We start from the raw sequence: 21,452 nt of genomic DNA on the forward strand, positions 1-21,452 counted from the left end.
CAGGTGCATTTGTGGCTTCTCGTGCGGTTGATTAATGTGCGTGGGTTTTATACTTAATGTGCGTGAGTCTTGTGCTTAATGTACCTGAGATTTGTACTTAATGTGCGTGAGTTTTGTACTTAATGTGCTTGAGTATTATGCTTAATGTGCGTAAGGTTTGTGCTTAATGTGCGTGAGTTTTAACACAATCGCACAGGAAGCTATAAACAAAATACATTCAGACCACAAACTCACACCTCACGCTAACGGAAGCGATGAAGAACAGAGACAGGGGAATAGATGATTAAGGGAAAAGAGGAAAACTGTTTTATTAGGAAGATAAGACGAATACGTATATGATGAAGAACAAAGAGAGGGGAAGAGAGGATTAAGGGAATATGAAGAGAAGACGAAGACGTATATGGTGAATAACAGAGAGAGGAAGAGAGTATTAAGGGTAGGAAGGGAAGACAAAGACGAAGACGTATATGTACAGGAGCAACAGGAGCACATTAAATATTACACACTCACGCACATTAAGCACACAACTCACACACCTTATGCACAAGACTCACACACCTTAAGTACAAAACTCACGCACATTAACATTACACACTCACACACATTAAGTACAAATCTCATGCACATTAAGTACAAGACACACGCACATTGAATACAAAACTCATGCACATTAATCAATCGCACCACCGCATGGGAAGCATTCAACCGCACTAGAAACTTTCACTATATATATATATATATATATATATATATATATATATATATATATATATATATATATATATATATATATATATGTCTTGGGTCCCATGAGGACTCATCCTTAGGTGAGGACGTGTGGACTAATCTAGAATGTCTATTTGGATTGATCTACAAGCTACAATTTTTTGAATAATTAAATGCTGGTTTTTATTAACTAATGCATTATGGGCATTAAGGTAATTTTTGACAGTTTCCTTTAGCATGGTAACTGCTTTCACGTTAATTTCCTTGATTGTAGGCATATACACCCATGATTTCTATGCTATACATTTGCACGAGAAACACCACTATAACACACTTTATGCTACATCACGGTGCATATATATATATAAATTCAGTTCCCGTGTGGTTGGGTGTGCCCCGTGCGGTTGTGCAGTTAAATCTAAGCCATTAATCTTGCCTAAATCAATGTCCAGGATTAACAATTTTTTTTTTTAAAAAAAAACACAGTGGTAATTTGGTAATTTTTGCATCTAGGTCAAATTTAAGGTGCGTGGTTTTCATTCTTAAGGTGCGTGATTTTCCTTCTTAAGGTGCGTGGTTTGTGTGTTTAAGGTGCGTCGGTGTTGAAACTTAAGGTGCGTCGACCTAAAGCTTTAGGCGCGTGGTTTTTTTTCTTAAGATGCATTGTTTCCTTCTTAAGATGTGTGATTTGTATGCTTAAGGTGCATCATCACTTGTTGAAACTTAAGGTGCGCCATTTTAAAACTATAGGTGCGTGGTTTGTGTGCTTAAGGTGCGTGGTTTGTATACTTAAGGTGCGTCGGCCTAAAGCTTTAGGTGCGTGATTTTCTTTCTTAAGGTGCGTGATTTGTATGCTTAAAATGCGTCAATTGCTGAAACTTAAGGTGCATACAGGTTGTTCGTGTTTATGTATCTTCATAACTACTTTCTCAACCTATTGAAGCACAAAAAGTCAATACCACATCTACTAAGACTCGAATCCACAACCTCCCATATGAGAGAGCAGCTTAGTGTCACTAGATCACGAGTTCATTGACTTTTGTGATATAAACATAATAACTCTTTTTATTTTAACGAAATTTGATGCGTGTACTTATACTTTTAGGTCTCAAAAAGTCCAGAAATGATGTGGAAAATTATACTCCGTAGGAGGCCAACAGATCCGGGAAGTAAACACAAAGTTTGATGAATGATATGAACATCTCAACCTCATCAAAACAATACCATCAGACAAAGCATTAAATTCAGAAACCATCGCCCGTACACATTATCAACAAGACAACAACTAATCAATCAGAAATTGTAGATTAGAGAAAGAAAACAAAAAACAAAAAACAAACAAAAAAAAAAACAACATAATTGTTTCTTATTTTTTTGTTTTGTTTTGTTTTTCCCAAAACATTGTTACAATATAATTGTTTACTAACTGCTTAATTATATAATTAAGCAAATTAAATACATATCACTACATTACCAAATTATTACAAATTCTTAAATAACAAGTTGTATCAAACCATAAATATTTACACCAAAAAAACTTCACAAAGCTTATTTGGAAGCTCCCTTGATTCTTGGGCGACAGATTGTAGGTAAAGATGCATGAACAAGTCCAGACAACCCGTGTGAGAATTTCATTCTCTTTGTAGGAGTAATATTTTGTGAGTATCAGACATTGGTTCTCTCACAGGATGAATACTTGTGAGCATTAAACACGATCTTCATACCTAATGGATTACTGAATCTCCGTAATTTACTCATTCATAATTCGGTAAGACCCTTAAGACGATAAATTTTATTTTTTTGTGGGTAATCAAGATATAGTACTGGAGTTGTCAAGGCCACTTAGCTTATGATTGACTTTTAAGTCCATCTTGAAACTGGTTGTTTTCCTGTTAGATTACTCTATGTAGCTTGGAATGGCCAAGAGAACCTCCCTTATCCTCTCACTGCTCTTTCTTCCATCACAATTAACTTAATGTTCAAATTTATTATCACATATTCCCTTCATTAACAGGAAAACTTCTTCCTAACTACCAGTCTACCACCTATATTTACTTGAAAAGGAACAATAAACTACCTTAAAATGACCTGACAACTAGCTTAATTAACACGTATATTCTACAAATTATATATATATATATATATATATATATATATATATATATATATATATATATATATATATATATATAATCTATTTATTTCATTAGTCATACAATTGAACCTCACTAAAACCTCTATATAAATACAATATTGATTAAAAAAAAATTAAAAATTTACTAATTGTAGTTGATAGTTAATTATATAGAGTGACTCTTATATATGTGAAGTCATTTCATAGATCCATATCCGTGAAACAGATTGGGTCAATAAGGAAACTTACATTTTAAACTCAATCCACGAAAGCAAGGGTGCTTGGTTCAATCAAGGTTTTTACGCCTGGAATGAGAATTGAATCCAAAGTAGATGTTTGTTTTCCTTTTTATTTTTTATTGTTATTTTAAATGTTAATACTGAAGAGATGAGTTTTGCATTTAGAAGTAATGATAGATTTCGTTACCAAGTTGAACATGAGATTTTGTACTCAAGAATATAATGTGCAATAGATTTGAAATGTTAAAAAAAATAAAATTAAAACGTACTATTAGTAATAAATCAAATATAATTTTTCAAAAAAAAAAATAAAGAATAAATCAAATATAATATTCAATGTTGTAAAAATCGCACCTAGCTAGGCGCCGCCCGGTCACGGCGAGGAAGGCCTCCTAGACCGCCTAGCCGGTTGAATCAGCATTTTTTTTTTTGAAATTTTTTGTAAAAAGTTTGGCAAGACATAACTTTTGACTTAGTACATTTTTTTTTGAAATCGCGTATTGTTTTATATGCTATCAATATTATATATATATATATATATATATATATATATATATATAAGTTCGACTCTATGTGAAAATTATCTGTTGGCCTTCTTAATTTGACCCTGTAAGTTATGAGTAATCAGGCGGGTAATCTGGTATACCTTATTGTGATTTTTTCTGACTAAAATTACAAAATAAATTTTATTTAGAAGGCATTTTTGAATAACCGTGGACTTTCCTGTAAAATCAAAGTATTATAGTGAAATTTTTAATTTTTAATATATATTATGGCAGTACAAGTTTCCAAGTTTTGACTTTTGAGAAGTTATAGTTTTAGAAGTTAGTTTTGATTTATTAATTTAGATTAAAATATATTGTACACGCATTAAATACAATAGATTTAGACGTTAGGTAATTAGTTATGGGTAATGTTATATACCCTAATTTATTTTCCCTATAGGTAATTAGATATGAGTAACGTTAAAATATATTGTACACGCATTAAATATAATAGATTTAGACGTCTAAGTGTTGGTTATACTCACTTTTTGTTTTTAAGTTATTATTATTGACGTTGCATTTTTCATCACTTTACTAATAAAACATTATGAACAAAATTTGCAATTGTATTATAATTCAGGGACAAAAAGTGTTCACAAAAGGACAAAAAATGCTATGCTAATGATAAATTAAGGATGAAAAGTGAGCATGATTAACACTCATGGACGAATTCTAGAATTACCTTATAACTTAAGAACAAAAGGGTACAATTTTTTTCTAAAATTATAAAATATCCATGTACTAAGTAAAATTTTAATAGATTTTAATAATTTTGTTCCTTCATGAGTTAAAATTGTCACCTTTTTGAAGTGTTAGATTAGTATATTGCAAAGGTACTGTAAAAGTAAGGGACTAAAACAACTAGCAATGAATAATTGAGGGACTATAGTAGTTTTTTAGACTAAAATTGTTATAGACTTTGTTTTTTAGATTTATAACTTGTTAGAATATTGATTATGATTGATGAGGATATCAATTACTTAATATATTATACGAGTATTTTGTTGGAATAAAATAAATTAAATAGAAATAAATGAAGAATTTAATTATCAAATTTAGGACTATAGTAGTTTTTATTTATTTATTTTGATAATGTAATTATACAAATTCTTAACATTGGACATTTATTTAGTTGCGTATCGTGCTTTATTTAACTAGTACTAATCTACAATCTAAATACAATACATACATACATGGCAAATTATATTATGCACCGCGGTACATAATCGATTATGCACCGTGCATCTTTTTTTTAAAATGAAAATTAACAGTGTTTATTTCCGCCGTTTCGCACCCTTTTACAAAAAGTAACTCTGTTATTCAGTGTCATTTTGTATACACTGCAGTTTCAGTTGAACACAACTACAGTTTCATTTCGATATAACTATAGTTTCATTCGATATTTATAGACTCAAATATGTGAAAATGTTATTTAATTTTATTTTATATACACTATAGTTTTATTAAAACACAATTACATTATCATTTTGATATAATTACATCTTCATTGTATAATATACACTCAAATATGTGAAATGTTATTCAGTTTCAGTTTATATACACTGCAGTTTCATTTCACTATAACTACAGTATCATTTTGATATAACTGCAGTGTCGGTTTGGATATACTGTAGTGTCAGTTGGTGTTTAATACACCAAACAAACGGACTCCGTTAACTCTAACGGCGGGCCATTTCTTTACTTAAAGAAACGGCGTCGTATATGGGCCGCGGTGCATAATCGATTATGCACCGCGGTCTATAATATAACAACTGTACATACATATACAATTATATACAATTATAATAAGAGCCAATAATGTTAGGCCCTTAACTGGAACAAAAAAATGTCGGTACGATTGTTTCTTAAAATCAATGGTTCATATTATTTTGATTTTAGTATTTTTTTAATGATTTTCCTTATTTACCCTCTATTATATTATTTTCTTCCCTTAAATAACTTAAATTCCGTTAGTATAAACTTTAGTAACGGAATATTCTGTTAACTATTTATTATTTTTAACTTAATCATTAATTTCTATAAGAAAGGTCTTAAGTTCGAACCACATCCCAATTAAAGTTTGGCATAATTGTTAAACATATACTACGAATATGTTAAAATATATTAAAAAAATATTATATAATATAAAATTTAACATAAACTTTATTCAAATAATTAATCCGACTAAATACATAGGGATCGTTATGCTGTGAGCACGTGCCCACCTTGCAAGGTGGGCACGGTTCCATATCCATGATTTCTATACTGTAGATCCATAATTTATATACTGTAGATTCATAAAATTTATACTTTAAATTCATAATTTCTAAACCGTAGATTCATAATTTAAATACAGTAGATTTATAATTTCTATACAGTAGATTCATAATTTCTATACTGTAGATTCATAATATATGTACTGTAGATTCATAATTTCTATACTGTAAATTCATAATTTCTAAACTGTATAGTTATCAATTATGAACATATAGTTCTCTGATTTGTGAAAACAGAGTTCAACAATTGGAATCTAAAGTATAAATTTTATGAATCTACAGTATAGAAATCATTAGTTATATTATCTTTATTTTCTACAATTCAAAGATTCACTATCAAATTTATTAATTTATTATATTCACTACATTGTCCATTGTCTTCTTTTTACATTATCTTGTAATTAAATATCAAAGTTATAATACAAAATATGTCATATATATTTATTTATTTATCAAATATAATAAATATTAATATTTTGTTCAATACTTGCACATGATAACCTACGACACACATCTCACAATGCATGAAACATGTAGGGAAAAACTACCACTACCAAATATCAATAGGTGCTTGTAAGATAAAGAATTCATAGTACAACTAAGATTCCATCATATACACAACAAGGCAAATCTAAAACTTCCTACATCATAATCTCATTGCACGATGAATCCTTCTAATCTACCACAAGTAACTCAATTGCACACGACACACTACCAATTAAAAAAAAAAGGACATGTACGGAAGATGGAGGCAATGACAATGCTACCCAAAAGAGAATTAAGAAGAATTAGCGAAATTTAAACCAAAAATAGTATTTATTTAGACTATCGTTTTAGACTAAGTATTTATACTACCGTTATTACAAAATTACAAACATTTAATTTAGTGACAATTATAATCAATCTCTCATATATTATTTTGCATTTATATACTTTAAATTACCGATTTAAATAAACAAATTCAATATTTATTTATCTATGCATGAACATCTCCTATATAATATTACATTACTATACTTTGAAATACTTATTTAAAAATAATCATTGGGCATTATCCCATTCGCGTAAAGCGCGTAAAAAAACTAGTAATAAAATAAAATATAATAAAAGGCAATGGAGGTAAGGGTATAACGGGAATAAAAATGTATTGGTGTAATTGTTTGCAATAATGAGTTTTACATTTTGCTTACTTTTTATGCAATTATAAAATCTTCCCTCATTTGTCCTTATCATTTTATTTTTTTCGCCATAATGATACTACTAGAAATTACAAAACTTAAGAGTCAACAATATAAAATTTAACATAAACTTTGGTCAATTAATTAGTTAGGCTATATGCATAGCATTTAAAGTTGGATTACAAATAAGGAACTTTTAAAAGCATTTTTTCTATCTTGTTCATGCTCATCTCGTCTCTGTCCGATGAAGTTATGTATATTGCAGCGGGACATGACACGTCCTGGGCCTTATGGCTATTGAAGTCGCATTTGGGTTATCCTCTCAAACATGTTTTCTGAGTATCTTTATTTAGCTATTGTCTTTACTCCAATGAGATTCCACACCAAGTGAGTATCTTGGCAAAGTCAGGGTTTTAAATGGACTGCTTGCAGAAGCATGCTGACCAATTGGTTTCAATGAACAGAATCTCTATATGTTCAAAGGCCTCCTCCTTGAGTACCATGCAATGGTCTCCTCATTGAACACTAAGGAACCTGTGACAATTTATCAACTCAACGGTGATCTCATCGAGCACCAGTTCATCTACGCTAATGACATATCTTTGACCGCTCCCCCAGAGCCACCAGCAACACTTGTTGCCCAACGTGGACCATCCACTACCTTACAACTGGAGTTCACTACTGAACGACAAAAAAATTGTAGCATTCATCACATCAAAAAAACATCGTCTAAAGTGTGGTACAACTGTCTTGGTCAGCCCCACTCAAGAGCCTTACACAATAATATTCTATGCCATTGTCCAATGTCAAAGTCCTCAAGTAATATTAGTACAATTTGTTATTCTTGTCAACTAGGGAAATCCTCACGATTTTTGCTAGAACAAGTCAAAAAGTCTAGTTCTGTTGTATTAGATTTTGTTTACACAAATATTTGAAGACCATCCCCGATCTTATCTAATGAAGGTCATCATTATTTTGTTATATTTGTTGATAATTACTCTCGTTATACCTAGTTCTTTCCCATGAAACTAAAAACAAATATCTATGCCATTTTCCATATATTTAAAGCACTGGTTGAGTGAACCATCTCTTGCAAAATAAAGGTCATTCAATATGACCTGGGAGGGGAATAAAGAAAAAAAAAAAAAAAAAAAAAAAAAAAAAAAAAAAAAAAAAAGATAGACAAACTCTTCATCAGTTTTGGAATAGTTCATCGTCGATCTTGTGCTTATGTACATGAAAAAAAATGGGCGTGTTGAAAGACGCCACATACACATTGTCGAAACTGAACTCATCTTACACTCTCAAGCCTATGTACCTCCTAGAATTCCATTCTGCCACGCCTGTCTTCCTTGGTTACCTAGAGTCATTAAAAGGATATTGTTGTTTGAATCTCAATACTCAAAAAATTCTTACTATTCACCATGTTCGATTTGATCAGAATGTTTTTCCTTTTGCATCTAAAACACCTTCACGGATTCTTACTCGTGCTTGGGGTGCAATGCCATGTGTTGTCGTTAACACACGAAGTAGACTAGGCTGCACAAAGATCGACAAGGCCATGTCACACTCGTGTTACCCATCCAGAAAGGGACACGACATGTAGCCCCCCCCCCCCCCCCCCCCCCCCCCCGCCATGTCATTAATCCAAAAAGGGACACGGTCGTGACCGCCCTCCCCCCTTGACGGATTTGGCTCCTGAACATCCTCTAATTGTTTTTTTCCAGGCTCGAACGACATTGACAAATGCCCCAGCTCAACGAACACATCTTATATCCTTTGCCACATGACTTGTGACTCTACAAGTAATAAAGCTGCTTGAACGAGATATGAACGTAATTGGATGCAAGTCGGTGTTCCAAATCAAGAGAAAAGTTGATAAGTCAATTGAATGATACAAAGCCAGACTTGTTGCAAAAAAGTTCGACCAGGTTGAAAAAGAAGATTTTTTGACACTCTCAGTTTAGTGATCAAGCTAACAACAATTAGACTCCTCTTATATCTTACCATAACAAAAAATTGGTCTGTCTAACAGTTTGATGTTCACAACGCATTCCTAAATGGTTGTCTAAATGAGAATGTTTTTATGAAGCAACCAGCATGATACATTGACCAAAATCTTCTTAATCATGTTTGCAAATTGCAAAAATCTCTCTATGGTTTGAAGCAAGCACCTCGTGTGTGGTTTAAGCGTCTTCATGACTGTCTACTTTCAATAGGACTCAAGGCTTTGAAAATAGATGTTTCTTTATTTATATATTATGTTGCTAACACCCATATTTATTTATTAGTCTATGTTGATGATATACTAATAATGGGCAGCAACAAAATCCCCTTAACTTCTATAGCAAGTAGACTAGGTGATATATTCAAATAAGAGATTTGGGACCTCCATGTTTTTTTTTGGGGAATAGAGACAGAGGGGGTGATAGATCCTATCACAAAGAAGGTACATGATTAATACTCAAAATGTCGATGCAACAAATACTCCAGTTCTACTTTCTAACGTACGGACCAGTCTAACATGAGCGATTTCTGGACATTAACCAAATTTAAGATTGAGGAAGAAATGAAGCAGTGTTCAGGTATCTCTCTCTCTCTCTCTCTCTCTCTCTCTCTCTCTCTCTCTCTCTCTCTCTCTCTCTCTCCTTAGGCAATAAATGCTCCTTATATAGGCAAGCTATGGGGCGCATGCCAGTGTTCCGGCATGTCTTACATGTGTAAGGAGAAAGTTCACCAGTCAGTGAGGTTGTGCCATCACAAAGAGTCTAGAATGTTGAAGAGACGCGATTAGACTACTCCCTCGGTTATGAAGGTGTGTTAGTAAGGTTGTGAAATGCGCAATTGGATCGCTGATCGGGCTAACAGCCCCTCCTGGTTGGATTTGATTGGGAACAGGGTTGTGTGCCTTCAGCCCAGCTGGGCAGCTAGTCGGGAACTTAACCTAACCGGGCTACATGGTTGGGAAAAGGTTAAGATGCGATTGGTTTGGTTTGGATATGATCGGGGCCTGGGGGATCAGTTAGTCCTGGTCATATAGTCTCTATCAGAAACACTGCAAACCAATCTCAACTCTAATTCCAGTCAACAGCAAGCTAAGTGCAACAACCTCATCTCAACTGTATGAAAATCTGACATAATACCGCAATCTAATTGGAGCACTTTAGTATCTAACCATCACTCGTCCAGATCTCTCCTTTGCAATAAACAAACTCTACAAGTTCATGCACTCTCTAACCATTGATCATTGGGTTATTCTAAAGCTTGTTCTAAGGTATGCCAGTTACTCTAAACTACAGTATACATTTTAAAAAATCAGACTCTAATGATATTCATGCATTTTCATATTCTAATTGGGTGAGGTGTCCTGATGACGATAAGTTCACTAGTGGTTTTGTTGTGTTTATTGGTAAAATTTTAATATCTTAGGCATGTTGTAAGCAAAAGAAAGTGGTTAGATTCTCAACATAAGTAAAATACAAAGCAATAGCTGATTTTTCAACTGATGTAACATGCATGCATGGTTAGTTGCTCTTCTTCGAGAACTTAATTGGTCTCATTGTTCTAAAACCACCCAACTCTGTTTGATAATCTTGGTACTAATTTGTGTACAAATCTTGTTTTTCATGCCCGAACGAAACATGTAGAAATCGACTACCATTTTGTTTGAGATAAAGTAGCATCAAAGGAACTAGAAATGAACAGTGAACTACATCTCTTCAAAAGATCAACTGGCAGACATCTTATTAAGTCACTCACCACAATCAGGTTCAATGTCTTAAGCTAAGGGACAAATTCAATGTTCTCTGAACCTTAAGCTTGAGGGAGGGCGGGGGGAGGGGTTAGGATGTGGCTTTCATTCATTGGGTGTTCATGATTTGACTAACCTATCATTAATTAAAAATGAATTTTAGTAACCAATTAAACGATATCCATCATAAGTGATAGGTTAGATGGAAAAAAATAAAAGGTATCTAACATTAGTCTATATAAAATGTGATATAAGTAACACTCCATCATGCTCATGCCAAACCAATCAAATGATTGAGTGAAAAAAGGATTTTTTTTTTTTTTTCTTTATTTACCTACTTTTCTTTCTTCCCCAATGATTAGTACGTTTGGCATTTTGTAAAGGTGCTGCTCGGTGGTCAGGTACTCGTGTACAACCATTTTTTGCTTTTAAATCTTTAGAAGAAGACACTTGGCAGCTCTATCTTGGATTCTTATGCTTTGTATATGGCCGTAAACGAATCTTTTTCCGTGTAAGATATACTCTTTCCCATAGCTACAATATAGATAAGATTTAGGGAAAATGGCACTTTTTCCCTCTATGTTATATACTTATAGCACTTTTTTCCCCTCAATTATTTATGTAAGCATATTAGCCCCCTCAATTATTTTAAAAGTGGTGGTTTTCTCCCCTAATATATTAAATTGACATTTCTACCCTTAAAGTAAACATTTTATTTATTTTACTTCTCCAACAAATTATTGCGTATATGTAGCGATTACCACGGTTCGGTTCGAACTAAACCAGACACTATAGCAATCGAATTAAAAGTTTTCAGTTATGATTCAGATCTAGAACCCAATATTTGGATTTCAATTTATTAAATTTAAGAATTAAAAAAAAAAAAAAAAAAAAAAAAAAAAAAAAAAAAAAAAAAAAAACTGGATCATGAACCGACGGTTCCGGATCCCGTTCGCGATTTTGAACCGTCTTTATTTTAAAATTTTATTTTTTATTTTAAAATAGTTTAAATTCAACAATAAATGTATTTTATTTTTTCAGTTTGGAACATAAACCGCCCATTCCAGTTCGTGATTTTAATAAACTCTAAATATCGCGTTTTGATTATAAATTGTAATTGGAATATTTTGGTTTGGTTACTATAGTATCTGGTTTGAACCAAATTATAGTAAAATTTATTGGAGAATAAAAATAAATGAAATATTTATTTTAAGGGTAAATATGTCCATTTAACATTTCAGGGGGAAAAAGAGCCACTTAAATAATTGAGGGGGAAAAAGTGCTATAAGTATATAACATAGGGGGAAAAAGTGCCATTTTCCCTAAGATTTAATGCAAGTCTAACCAAGTTAACAATGTTAGTGTAAGTTTCGTATGGTTCATTTTAATCATTATAGTGTGATATATAGATTTTCTTTTTTCTTTTTCTTCTCATACCAATTGAATCGATAGGTAATTCAATATAAATTTAATCCTCTTAAACTTACACTACTGGAAATTCTGAAATTTCCGACCACCTGAAAATGATCTTAAATTAAGTTGATACCAAAAAGTCTAAAAAGTGGTCGGAAATAGCAACAAAGGTTTTTCCGGATACCAAAAGTGGTCGGAACAAGACTTTCAACTTGATTTAAGATCACTTTCAGGTGGTCGGAAATTTCAGAATTTCCAGTAGTGTTATAGGTTGATATATATATATATATATATATATATTCTTGGAGATGAGATGATATAGAATCTTTAAAAAAAAAGTGATCTTAGAGTGGTCTCTGAGAATAATCTAGAAAAGATTTGAGAAGAGTCTGAAAAATAAGTTATTTTCTGCAAATTATTTTTCGTAAACCATTTTTCATGTTTTCAAATTAACCTTAAATTTGATTCGACTTATTTTAACCCTTAACATAACATTTAAAATTATAAAATTTAAATAAAAAAAAATAAAAATTGGCTAGTACGAAGATAGATATTATTCTAGACAAGGATAGTTCATTATTGGGAATCATTTGTATATTCTATTAGGTGCTGCCGGCGCATGTGTTCACTCCTAATGGTCGGTTGGCCAGGACAATCTGGTCAATATAATTATAAGCAATTTCTAATTGACTCAACAAAAATGTTTTAAGTAATTAATACGGAAATATGTATATCATTATTGGGTTAGATGAAACTATATTTTGTTAATTTTGGAATATAATGTGGGTGGGGCTTGTTAAGAGGCCAAAGATTGTGAGTGAGCATGAATTAAAGAATGAAAAATGAGTTGTTAAATACATGAAACTTTTTCTTAATTAATTTGAAATATTCTAAATGGGTGGTTATAGAATCAGACCTCAGTGGTAGATACGTTAGTTAGTTGATTACATACAAATTGACTTTTTTTAAAAATTGATCGAAAAAGCTATTTTGAGTAGCTTTTTGAATTTTAGCATTTTAGAACAATAAGTTGTTATAAAAACTAATTAATTAAACACTTATATTGATTATTTAACCAAGTCAAACAGCTAATAGTGATCAAATAAGTCAAAATTGACGAATAGGCTAATTATTTTACCAAACAAAACACTATCTTGTAAAGAATCATGAGTATTTAAAGAAAAAATTAACTTGAAAAATATTCAAAAATATACTCCATCAAGCATGAAGACATTAATGCCTTTCAACAGAAAATTTTAGGCAACACAATATAATGTTTCCATAGTCCGTACCGCAAATTATGCCGTGGAATCGTGTTCACCGAGAATGGTGAACACAAGTCAAAACGGCGTCGTTTTTAGACAAAAAAAAAAAAAAAAAAAAAAAAATCGCGGATGTGGAGTTAACGGCGCGTTACTGATCAAATTATGAATTTTCTGTTATGAGATTATGAATTTTATGAAAATTCATAATCGCATAATAGAAAATTCATAATCGCATAACAGAAAATTCATAATCGCATAACAGAAAATTCATAATCTCACAACTGAAAATTTATAATCTCATAACAGAAAATTCATAATCTTATAACAGAAAATTCATAATCTCATGGTTCCAAAGTGAATGTGTAGGCATGGTTCCAAAGTGAATGTGCAGGCATGGATTCATAATTTATGAATGTCCGTGATTTCGGACGGGAATATGTAGGCATGGTTCCAAAGTGAATGTGCATGCATGAATTCATAATTTATGAATGTCCGAAACTCCGAAATTATGAATGTAATGAAAATTCATAATCTCATAACAGAAAATTCATAATCGCATAACAGAAAATTCATAATCTCATAACTGAAAATTCATAATCTCATAACAGAAAATTCATAATCTCATGGTTCCAAAGTGAATGTGTAGGCATGGTTCCAAAGTGAATGTGTAGGCAGTCACGTAATTAATTAAAAGAAAAAAAAAAAAAAAAAAAAAAAGATAACGGTGCACTAACACCGTTGGAACCGTGTTCACCATGAATGGTGAACACGGTTCCATGGCATAACGTCTGAGTCCGTACTATTTGGGCCTTCTAGTCATGACACGTTATGTATTAGATGAGTGGTGAACATGGACTAGTTATCTTGTGCATCCGTATGTACCATGGTGCATACAGATGCAAAAACGACGTCGTTTTATTAAAAACGCGCGTCTCTCCTTAAAAAGGAAAATTCAAGTTCGATTTCCAATAACAGCATTATATTGTTCATTTATTCTAGAATTTTAGTTCATAGATTATGAAATTTTAGTTCATTGATTCTGAAATTATAGTTCATCAATTCTGGAATTGTAGTTCATCGATTCTGAAATTTTAATTCATAGATTCTGGAATTTTAGTTCATTCATTCTGGAATTTTTAGTTCATATATTAAATTCTAGAATTTTAGTTCATAGATTCTGGAATTATAGTTCATCGATTATGAAATTATAGTTCATCGATTCTGAAATTTTAGTTCATATGTTGTTGCTGGGAATCGAACCTGAAATTTTTTTTTTAAGGGGAGACGCGCGTTTTTAATAAAACGACGTCATTTTTGCATACGGATGCACAACATAATTTTCCTTTGAATATGCATATGGGTGTAAAGTATTACTGAATTCCTTATATGACCTATAACCCTAGTTTGTAGGGCAAATTATGTTGTGCATCCGTATGCACCATGACGTCGTTTTATTAAAAACGCGCGTCTCCCCTTAAAAAAAAAAAATTCAGGTTCGATTCCTAGCAACAACATATGAACTAAAATTCCAGAATCGATGAACTATAATTTCAGAATTGATGAACTATAATCCCCAAAATCTATGAACTAAAATTCCAGAATCTAATCTATGAACTAAAAATTTCAGAATGAATGAACTAAAATTCCAGAATCGATGAACTACAATTCCATAATCGATGAATTATAATTCCAGAATCAATAAACAAAAATTCGATAATCTATGAACTAAAATTCCAGAATGAATGAACAACATAATGTTGTTGCTGAGAATCGAACCTAAATTTTTTTTAAGTGGAGACGCGCGTTTTTAATAAAACGACGTCGTTTTTGCATCCGTATACACAGCGTTATGCTCAGTTTGTAGAGAACATTCCTCGAAAGCTTAGGCGTTGAAATATTTTGGATTATTTGATTCAAAACTTGGGCCATAATTGTGCATAATATTGACCGGGCCATACAAATTAAGCCCAAAATAAGTTGTTTTATTTGGAACCAAAGAGATTGGAGACACCTAATTAACACCCAATTAACCTACAAAACTAGGCAAATTATGCTGTGTATCCGTGTGCACACGGATGCAAAAAAGATGTCGTTTTGACTAAAAATGTGTGTCTAATATGAAAAAAAAAATCTGTTTCGATTCCCGTCAACAACATTATGTTGTGCATAATTTATGAATGTATAGTTATAAAATTATGGATGTATAGTTATGCAATTCTGGATTTATAGTTATGAAATTATGGATGTGTAGTTATGCAATTCTGAATGTATAGTTATGAAGTTATGCAATTCTGGATTTATAGTTATGAGTTATGCAATTCTAGATGTATAGTTATGCAATTCTAGATGTATAGTTATGCAATTCTGGATGTATAATTATGCAATTCTGGATGTATAGTTATGAAATTATGAATGTATAGTTATGAAATTCTGAATTTTTTGTTTTTTTAAGTCGACGTCAAAACATCGCTTTTGCATCCGTGTGCACCATGCATGGTGCACACGGATGCACAGCATAACGACTCACAAAACTACTACATACATATAGAGTCATCAAAATGGGCCCAATTCGTTGAGTTAAACCAATTTAGCTCAATTTTTAATTAGGTTAGACTGGAACTTTCACTGGTCCAACTCATTTAATCCGTAGGGGTACCTGCATTATACAGGTTGGCCCGTGTAACTCGCGGGCCAACTCCTATAACCCACCACCCCACCCCATATTTATTTAAATATTTTCTAACCTCTCAATTAATCTATATGTAATAGAACCAACCATGTTAAAGGTATTTGTTGAATTTTTTGTATATTAATTTTTTTTTCAGTTTAAATAATCAATGCCCGCACCACCCCCACTCATTTAGAATGGTAACGTGTCTACGTAGTAGTTGACTATAACATATAAGTAATGTAATATATATATATATATATATATATATATATATATATATATATGTAATATAATTTTGAACAAGTTTCATGTATACTTATATATGTATAACGTGTCTACGTTTAGATAATTGGATTTTATTTAACTTTATATATATATATATATATATATATATAATGTTACACGGCAAGGCAGCGTCCCTCCAATTGGCAAGGCAGCGTCCTGCCAATCATTATTGCATGGATCATGGTACATACAATTGTGTGGACCACAAATAAAAAGTACATTTTTAATCTACTAATGATACATTATTTATGTACGTAAGGTACATTTTATGAAAGTACATTTTAATATACTAAGAGTATATTATTTTATATAATGTACCTTCAATACAAAAATCATGTACTTTTAATATATTAAAAATGTACATAATATTCATGGTCCACACAATTATGTGGACCATGGTCCATACAATAATTTGCCGCGTCCTGCCTTGCTGTGTAACATATATATGTATATTTAATTATTTTCGCAGCACGTGCGGGCTACGGGTTTTAACGAGCTAAGTTTGCTATTTCTTAGGCCATCTTTTTTGTGGTCCTAACCTATCCCATCGCGGGGTGAGTGAGGGCTAACCCACGGGTTTCGATCCACTTTAACAGTCCTAATTAAAATAATGAAATTTTATGATATTTTGGTAGAATGAAACTTTAGAATACAAAGAAGTTACTCAAGTTAGGTAAGGTCTTAAATTGTTGGCACAAATGACAAAACTTGACAAGCTAAGTATGATTAAGATGAAGGGTTTTGAATATTTAATTGCTTGGACAAATCAAAATCCCAAGTGCCTGCCTTTGAAGCAAACCTTAGGTCCTTAACCATATCCGTATTCTCATTGGCAATCATTGCATTATTGCCAATCTTAAGAAAAAATTAATAAAATAGGAAAAAAATTTCAAATAAGCCTTCTAACTAATAACAAGAATGTAATTAGAAACCTAAAACTAAAAATTAAAAAATAAAAAATAAAAAAAAATAAAAGAACTCTTATTAAATCTTTGAACTTAAAAAATGCAATTAACGACAACTATAATGTAGTGTGATGGCATCCTGGTTACCCATCCAAATGGATGGTCATAGGTTTGAACTTCGGTGGTGGAGGCTTAGATTTTTTGTGTTGAAAATATTTGAGAAAGTATAAAACAGATAGTACTTAGCTTGTAAAGAATCATGCGTATTTTGAAAAAAAAAAATGCAATTAACACTTTTAAAGGATTACCATATCTACTTAACATGTGATATGGCTCCTGACGCTAAATTATGTATTTTAAGAGTTGACATGGCATCATCATCATCATCATCATCATCATCATCATCATCATCATCATCATCATCATCATCGTCATCATCATCGTCATCGTCATCGTCATCGTCATCGTCATCGTCATCATCATCATCATAACAATAATAACAATAATAATAATAATAATAATAATAATAATAATAATAATAATAATAATAATAATAATAATAACTCAATGTCGTGTGCTTGCTTCAGATATTAGAAACTTTCGTGTTCGCCATGTCAATAGGTCAGCGAATCATATAGCTCACATCTTAGCACGGGCTTCTGATTCTTTGTCTGCTTTATGTTCGTGGTTTACGGTGCCACCAGCCTGTATCTCATTCCTATTTGATGTTTAATGAAATTCATCTTTTCCTTTCAAAAAAAAAAATAATAATAATAACTCAATGCCAAATCTCTTAAATGGATCCATATATGAGGGAAGGATTTTAAGGCAAGAACACATCACCCAGTAAAAAGTGGGGGCCGGGATATCCTAACTCTTCATATTGACAAATCAATGATTGTGATCTTATGGCCTTTAGGGTTGGGGTTCAGCATTTTGGAAGAATGATTGTGATCTTATCATAATTAACTTGGACCAAAACTGTAAATCATTAAATTTAGAATTAATCTATTGGTTGTTAATTTATTTATTTTTTTAATTTTAAAAGAGATTAAATTAATCCACAGTCCATAAGATTTAAATATTAATCCAAAAAACATGATCCACAAAATCAACATAAATGGAAGACCTACATAAATCCACACTTTTTACAAGAAGCTAAGAAGGTTTATGGGAGAACATGCTCCAGATAAAAAGTAAGGATTAATATGATCCACCATTTGGGTAGATCAACAAAAATTATAAAATTGACTAGACTTTTTTTTTTTACTAAAATCATCAACTATTGATAACTTTTGATGAATGATTGTGAACAGTTCTCACTTTTTACACGAGGACCTAGTTCTCATTTGAACCATTGTATGTATGTATGTTTGTATTAAAAACATCCATGGTTAAATTAGAACTTTGTTTAAAAAAAAAAAAAAAAAAGAGCTTAGGAGTCTAATTACATTATTCACCATGGTCCAATAACATCATTTAAATTTCTAATACTTACACTCTTTAATATTTCAATATATATATATATATATATATATATATATATATATATATATATATATTGAAAACATTAAGATGTCTATGTATCCTCAATAATTTAGAGGAACCAAAACCAGGTAGTTCTTTATTTTTATAATAATTTAGAAAAATAATTGGGCTTACTCTTAATATTGTAAAAATTAAGATGTCTATGTATTCTCAATAATTTAGAAGAATCAAAGCCCACGTAGTTCTTGATACGTACGTCATTAGATTAGTTCATTCTCGTTCTTGATCGGAAGTACTTGCGGAAATTGCATGAGAACTGATAATAGGGGTGACTTTAGATGATGTATCGATTCATGGCCAACCATTCATCTACATCGATCATCCTCTTCATTTAGTGCATGTTGATTTTGAGTGCGTTCTTTGACATTGTTCAAATCCTTTTTCATGACATAAATTTTAAAAAAATTCAGAGTCAAACTTGATCTCTTATAATCTAATACTCTTTTATCGTCACTAAAAAGGTACTCTAATGCAACTATTGAAACAAAACATGCAACTTGTTACACGTTGCAGGCCTAATGTGGCAGACTGGCAGACTGGCAAAACATGTCCAAAATGGCATTTAACTTGCCATGGTAGCTTTGACATGCTTTGCCGCCATGGCTACATTATGTTGCTTTTGCCCGAGCTTAGACCTTGGCCTGGGACCAGGCCTTTTCATTATAGGACCGGGACCGGAATCGGTCTTTTACAAGTCGATTTTGGTCCGAGCTAAGTTTAGTTTAAATCAAATGAAGTTCATGTGTTTTTTTTTTTTTTTTTTTTTTTTTGGGATGGATTCTTGGTTTGATCTAGAACCCGGTCAGCTCTTAATCCTACATTGAAACTTATCTACTATATAATATTCTTTTCGTCTCATTTTATGTGTCATATTCGAATAACGATGTTTGATGAACTTATTTATTATTTAATTTGTCATAATATTAAGTTTAGAATTAGTATGTAAAATTTATATATTTAGAAACTACATTAAAAATATGAATAAAAGTCAAATAGGTCATCAAACTACGTATCAAAATTGTTGCTATTTGCACCACCCTTTGACCAAAAGTGGATATAAAATATCTTGAAATTGTAAAAAGTTGAAAACTTTTAATAATTGCATAGGTGGTGTAAATAGCCAAATAAAAATTTATTTTGCTATGGGTGTTGCTATTTGCACCCCCCTTTGACCAAAATGGGGTAAAAAGTACATTGAAAATATAAAAAGTTAAAAACTTATAATAAATACATAGGTGGTGCAAATATCCTAATGAGTGGTCAAAATGCTATTTGCACCACCTTAATTAAATTACATTTATTAGGTTTAAATAATAATTAATTAATTCAAAATCCTTACTGAATTCCGCTCCGCAAACCGCGCAATTCCTCCGGCCCCGCCCGTCGCTTTCTTTTCACTTTGCAGGAAATGTTCCAGATATCCAGCGCAAATCGTATCCAACGGGTTGATGAACAAGTATGGAATCCATGGGGACTGTACACTGAACTCTTCTTCGTCTTCTGCAATTTTCATGTTCTTCACGACAGCACTCATCCCGACGGCCACTCCGGCTTTGACGACGGTGTGGGCAAAATGAAGCCCTCCTCGGAGCTTCTCGCTCTTGATGAAATGTCTCAGCAGCGATGCAAACGGGGGATTGAACAGATAGGTTTCCAAATTGTAACCCATTTTCAATACCATGTTTCTCCCGACCAGCAATGCGATTGCGGATCCTAAGGAATGTCCAACCAACCAGACATCCTTGGTGCCGGCCACGAAAACGACAGCCTGGACGGCCTAAAAAAAAAAAAAAAAAAAATCCGCCTTCTCCGGTGCCTTCTCACCGGAGAAGGCTACATGGGTCTCCTTCGTTTTTATTTTATTTTATTTTTTTTTTTTTTTAAACAACCCACCGGGTTGCCTTCTCCGGGAGGTTGGTGTTTTTTTTTTTAATAATTTAAAAAAAATGAAAAACAAATAATAATCTTTGACCATATTTAATGCTGGTGGTGTAAATAGTAAATTTGCATTTATACCACCTATAAAGCTATTTGACTTACTATATAGGTGGTGCAAATAGCAAAATAGGTGGTGTAAATAGAATTTCCCTTTGCTATTTACACCATCTTGACCAAACCTCATTTATGAGGTATAATTAATAATATTTTAATTCAAAACCTAATTAATTAAAATATTAATTTTATTTTTTTTTTTTTTTAAAAAAAGATGAACCCAGTCACTTTTTTGCTTTTGTTTTTTGTTTTTTGTTTTTTGTTTTTTGTTTTTTTTTTTTTGTTTTAATGCCTAATTATTTATGCAATATTTTTTAAAGTTTCAATAAATATTTTTTTTAAGTTTCTATTTTCAATACATTTTTTTTGTTCAATATATATATTTTTTGTTCAATACATATTTTTTTTAAGTTACTAATTTTAATACATTTTTTTTAAGTTTCTAATTTCAATACATATTTTTAAGTTTATAATTTCAATACATATTTTTTTAAACAATTAGTCAATATTGATGTTTGTGAGAT

General features: G+C 31.7%; 1 long non-coding RNA gene across 1 annotated transcript; it reads right to left on the bottom strand.

Annotated features, from left to right (window-relative positions):
- Window positions 1-4,348: 4,348 nt before the first annotated feature.
- On the bottom strand, window positions 4,349-20,531 carry LOC109158171. Its single transcript, XR_002050321.1, has 3 exons — window positions 20,462-20,531; window positions 7,377-7,385; window positions 4,349-4,361 (listed from the first exon to the last, which is right to left on the bottom strand). It is a non-coding gene; the product is annotated as an uncharacterized LOC109158171 (long non-coding RNA).
- Window positions 20,532-21,452: the final 921 nt, after the last annotated feature.

The sequence above is a fragment of the Ipomoea nil genome, unplaced genomic scaffold (genome assembly GCF_001879475.1).
Source record: "Ipomoea nil cultivar Tokyo-kokei standard unplaced genomic scaffold, Asagao_1.1 scaffold2805, whole genome shotgun sequence".
Classification (NCBI taxonomy): Eukaryota; Viridiplantae; Streptophyta; class Magnoliopsida; order Solanales; family Convolvulaceae; genus Ipomoea; species Ipomoea nil.